Consider the following 6,051-nt stretch of genomic DNA (forward strand, 5'->3'; position numbering starts at 1 on the left):
CAGTCGCATATCTTTATGTGACTTTCACAGACTCCAGGCGTGGAATAGATGGCTTCGTCGGAGAGAAAATAATGTTGAACATCCAAATAATGCCTTGGATCTGATGAAGCAGGTTGCCAAATCACAAAGTGAGGAGCGTTTTGAAAAGGCCAAGGAGGACTTTGTTAACTCTGTCCGCTGGAAGAATGAGAAGCTTCAAAATTATTGTGAAACTGTGAGGCTGCCCGTCAAAGAGCCCTGGGTCGCCTTTTACCGTCTAGGTTTCGACGTAGTGCTAAGCACCAACAATGGCATAGAGGCTCAGAACAAAGTGCTGAAAACACAGTACACCAAAAGTGCTAGTGGGAAACGATCACTGACGTCTCTGATAAATCTACAACAATCTACCTCACAATGAAAAAAAGGTATCATCAAGTAACCACGCCCGGTGTGTGTTGATGTTCCGCAGGGCAGTGTCCTGAGCCCCTTTCTATTCAACCTTGCCCTGGCTGACATCGGTGACCACATCCCCCGTGGCCTGCCGTATGATGTGCGCGTGGCCGTGTACGCAGACGACATCGCTGTGTTCACGTCAGGACCAACTAGATGTGGCGCGAGTGTTCGCATGTCCGTTCAGCGGGTTCTCAACGCCATCGACGCGCTCATCAGCGGCAAGGGGATGCGGCTGACGCCGGAAAAGACTGAGGCGATGCTGGTGCACCGCAGCTCGGTCGCGAGGTATGACATCAAGCCATTCACCATTCAGGGAATTCCCATCACATGGGCGAGAAGGGTGAGGTACCTGGGAGTGCTGCTGGATCATCGCCTCAGCTGGAGCCCCTATGTTGATGCGCTCAGGAAAAGCGCGAGAAGAGCGGTGCCTGCCGCCCGTGCGCTACTTGCGCGCGGCAAGGGATGCTCGCCAGCCCTTGCTCTCCGCCTCTTCAACGGCTTGGCCACTGCCCGCATTCTTTACGGCCTCCCGCTCGCCAACATCTCGAAGACCGGCTGGGAGAAGCTGGCCGTGGTCTATCGGACGGCAATCCGGCAATTCTTCAGCCTGCCCTACTCCTCACCGGAGGGGCCAACGCTGGCGGAGGCGGGAGACATGCCGCTACCGCTGAGCGCCGACATTCGTGCGCTCAATCACATCGGGCGCATGAAGCGCACGCACCACGGCCAGCAGCTGATTTTCCACCTGGACTCCCTGCCGCACTCGCGAATGGGGCAGTGTGTCGCGGCATACAGAGCTCTAGTGTCACACTCGCCAGACGTGAATGACCTCGGCGTCCCTCCCTACCGGCACCGTGCACTGACGGTTCGGACAAACATACTGGGAGTGAGGAGCAAGCGGACGACGCCGGCGTGCGCGCTTCGGCAGGAAACTGCTGCCACGCTGGACGACCGTCTCGCCGGGCGACTTCAGCTCTTCACGGACGGCTCTGTGCTCAAAGACGGCTCTGCGACGGCGGCGTGTGTGGTGCCCTCATTGGAGTTACACAGCCAGTGCCGTGTGATGTGCGAGGCATCGTCGACGATGGCCGAGCTCGCCGCACTCGACCTCGCGACCGATGCCCTTATCCAACTCAAAGTTCCGTCGGCTGCCGTGCTTTCCGACTCTCGTGCCGCTCTCCAGCTGCTCGCAAGGAGCTTCCGAGGACCACCGATCGCCACCCGCATCGTCCGCAAGCTGGAGGCGGTCCAGGACCTCGGTTGTGATCTCGTGCTGCAGTGGATTCCGGCGCACATCGGAATTGCGGGCAATGAGGCAGCTGACGAGCTCGCGAAAGCAGCGCACAGCGCGGACACGCCCCTCACCCACGCGGTAAACACGTACGATGCCGGGCGCGCACGCATCCGCCGCTCGGCTAGCTGCACGCCACCCGGGACGCCCCGTGTCGCCGCCGGCAAACCGCCACGCCCACTCCCGAGGACCGGTTTGGCGCGGAGAGAGAGAGCCTTCCTCCTCCGCCTGCGCGTCGACCGAGCACGGACCGCCGAGCGGCTTCACCGGCTGTCGGGTGGCGGTAACCCCAATTGCGCGCACTGCTCGCAACTTGAGACGCTCGATCACATTCTACTGCAGTGCGTGCATTACTCCGAGGACCGCGCCCTCATCAGGAGCTACCGTGAACAGGGACTTGCCACCAACAGCGTCGACGAGTTCCTGTTCCCCAGTGTGCATGTGGACACCGTAAAACGTGCCTTCAGCGCGCTGCTGAACTTCTTCCAGTCAAGCGCGCTCTTTGAGCGCCTCTGACGTGTTCGAACTCTACGAAGCGGCCTCACACGAGGTTCATCGGACAAGTTCAACGGACCTCGATTTTTACAGTGCTGGGGCTACGTGCTCCAGCGAGCGCCTCGCGCTCGTGTGTGTGTGTGTGTGTGCTTTTTTTTTTTTTTCGGCCCGAATATGGCTCTCTTTCGTGCGACGCTCCCGCTTCTGCTCGCCTTCTTGGCGGCCTTTGCTGGGTGCTGCGAGCTTCGCACGATGTCCGCTCTCACGGGCATAGGTCGGCAAAAAATGTGGAGCTCACTCAGACTCACTCACGAAACATATCTTACCCTCAGGGCTCACTCGGACTCAGACTCACCAAACTTGTCCTCATCCGGACTCACTCGGACTCGGACTCACTATAATTTTTCTCAACCGGACTCACACGGACTCAGACTCACCAAAGTTTTATTCTCTCGAACTCACTCAGACTCAGACTCACGGCTCGATCTGAGTCTGAGTGAGTCTGAGTGAGTCGACTCACGAGTCCGTTAGCATTTAATTATCCTTTTTCTACCATAATGTCAATGCTCTTTAACGACAATATCTCGCATAATCGGTGCGCTACTTAGCAACTTTTGATTTCGTACCTTCAAATACGAGTTATCTGAGTTTGCAGTTCAATAAGGACCTTTTTATTGAATGTCATGACTCACATGAGATATTTATATCAGTAACTTCCCGTGAAAAAGTTTGCGGGGGGAGGTCAAGGCACCTCCCTCCTCTCCCTCCTCAACTCACGCCTCTGATCAATAAATATTGAGCTGACGTATGAACGGTAGCGCGTTGAAATATGAGGGAGCATACGGGAGTGTCAAAGTGAGCTGACATAGGGCTGATAGTACTGCTAAAGTTGAGTAGATAGGACCATAGGTCGGCAAAAAATGTGGAGCTCACTCAGACTCACTCATGCAATATATTTTGCCCTTAGGGCTCACTCGGACTCAGACTCACCAAAATTTTCCTCAACCGGAATCACTCGGACTCAGACTCACCAAAATTTTTCCCAACCGAACTCACTCGGACTCAGAGTCACAAAAACTTTACTCACCCGGACTCACTCAGACTCAGACTCACGTCTCGATATAAGTCTGAGTGAGTCGACTCATGAGTGAGTTTGCCGACCTATGCTCACGGGGGCACAATTACTACTTACTCCTTTCATCCTCTCGCTATCTTTCATTCCCATTCCCAATCCCCGCACCGACCTGTTGAGGGTCGTCTATAGGACAGACAGTTACGGGTCGGCGCTTTTATCTTCATTTCCCCTTACATAACCACTCGTGTGTGACATAGAGAAGCTCTGTGTCAAAGGAACATTTGCAGCTCTTTCTGAAAGTTGCAGTGTAGACAAGCACACAATCGACTTCAACACACCATGCTGCAGCTGCTTGGATTTTGCAAAGAGCAAGTATCCCTGCAAGCACTTCTGTGCTGTTTTTGACCATGTTTAAGGGTGGTCCTTTCTATCTTTGCTACAAGATTACCTTGATGGGCCACAGATGACAATGCAGCATTCAGGAATAGAACCATGCATTGAACAGAGTGACAATGATGTCGCCTCTCCAGCAGTGCTCACCGAGTCTGAACTTACTCACACAAATGCATCACAAGCAAATATTTTGCAACTGTGAAAGGATATTAGAGCACAGTGGGACAAATGTAATTCAATTCTTCATTACTGTGATGAGGGTGAAGCGTTGGATAGAGTGAAGAGCTTTCTCGAGTCCAGCTTTAATGTTTTGGCAAATGCTTTGCCACAGACCTCTGGCTTGCGAATTAGGGGCTCTCCGACAAAGGGTTGTTCATCATTAAAACCACTGCCAAAACGAAGAAGGCGTTGCTAACCTCAGAGGAATTATTTTTGGTTAATGTCATCATGCTTAATAGAGTAGATAAAATACACTATCAGAATTTTTGTATGCTGGGAGGGCTCATGGCATTGTAACTTCAGAGAAATTATTTTTAGTTAATGTCACCATGCTTAATGGAGTAGATAAAATAAACAATCAAAATTTTTGAATGCGGAGAGGTCTCCAGGCACTGTTAACATCAAGCATTCAGCCTGTTCCCTGTTACAAGTTCGTTACTTGTAGCTTTGCTTGTTCACGTTTCAAGAGCTCAAATAGAAGTCTTTTAGTGGTACAGTCGAACCCGTTTATAACGAACTCGAAAGTGCCGCGAAAACTGGTCGTTATATCAGTAGTTCGTCGTAAATGAACTCGTCCTCAAAAACATGCATTTAGCGACCAAGCCGCTTTTTTTTTTTTTCGGCACATTTTTATTGAAAAGTGCTAACAACACCTCCGGTGAGAAGTTAGGCCTTTTCGCCTTGTGAAGCGACGCCCGCCGCGGGCACGAGTGAATTAAACCGCCTTAGTAGTGAACTGACACCGTTTCACTGAACCGCGGTACCGCCACGTGGAGCCGATCATCCCTGGCTAGTTGCGTGCAGCGCGTCGCTACTCGGCTCATGCCATCATTGCCAGGCCGCTTGCTGTACTACGCGCATTTGTGCACTCTTTGTGCCCGCTTCACTTCGGACCGTGCACAGGTGCGGCGAGTAGCCTGTTCATTCAATGTGGCGAAGACAAGCATTTTGCAAGCAACGCGCACTTCACGTCTCTGCGATGCTCCGACGGCCCTGCGTGACAGGCGCGGCGCACTTGGATTGTCGCCTAATAAAACACGCAGTATACGCTCGCTGTAAGTGCATCGACGTTTCTCGGTGCCCGTGCCGCTCAACACCTGCGAGCTGTGTTTTCCGACGCTGTTGCAGCCGTTTGTGATGTGTACAACCAAATGGAGGGAACACCCACCAAGAATGTCACGGTGGTGTACGACGGGACGTGGATGACACGCGGCCACGCGTCCCATATCGGCGTGGGCACGGTCATTGAGTTCTACACCGGACTAGTGCTTGACAGTGTTGTCCTGTCAAATTACTGTCATGGATGTGCTGAGGGCCTCAAAGAAGGTGACGACGGCTACAATGAGTGGAAGGAAGCGCATGTTTGCCAGAAAAACACAGAGACAAACTCGGGCCAAACGGAAGTCGAAGTGGCCCTCATACTGTTTCGGCACTATCTAAAAAAAATGACCTGCGCTACAGAACCATCGTTTGCGATGGCGACAGCCGCACTTTCTTAGCTCTGTGTCAGGACCAGACTTATGGTTTTATACCCCTGAAGAAAGAAGATTGTATCAATCATGTTAAAAAGAGGATGGGCACAGCCCTGCGGGCCATCGTCACAAAGAGCAAGAAAGACCAACCTATTGGCGGAAACGGTGGCCTTACACAAAATTTGATCAAGCAACTGACTGACTATTATGGCCAAGCCCTTAGGCAGCATGCTGAAGTGCAAGATATGCAGCGAGCGGTCATGGCTACATTCTACCACACCACTTCGACTGACCAGGATCCACACCACGAACTTTGCCCACCAGGTCCCGATAGCTGGTGCAGACACCGGGCTGCAGAAGCTAAAGGTGAACCGCAGCCACCCCATAAGTACCACCTGGGACGACACGTTGCCGCTGCCCTGCTGCCTGTGTACCAGCGACTTTTGGACCCACAGCTTCTTGAGCGGTGCCAGGGCAAAAAAACTCAAAATGCTGACGAAAGCCTGCACTCAATTATTTGGTCGATTCTGCCCAAAGAAGAGCATGCTTCATTGATAGCCGCAGAAACTGCTGTCAGTGAAGCAACCTGCAAGTATAATGCTGGGAACCTCCATGCCTACACCCACTTTGCACATCTCTTGGTCTCCAACCTGGATGCCATGCACTTCGTAGAG

Source organism: Rhipicephalus sanguineus, chromosome 4, assembly GCF_013339695.2.
Source record: "Rhipicephalus sanguineus isolate Rsan-2018 chromosome 4, BIME_Rsan_1.4, whole genome shotgun sequence".
NCBI classification, from domain to species: Eukaryota; Metazoa; Arthropoda; class Arachnida; order Ixodida; family Ixodidae; genus Rhipicephalus; species Rhipicephalus sanguineus.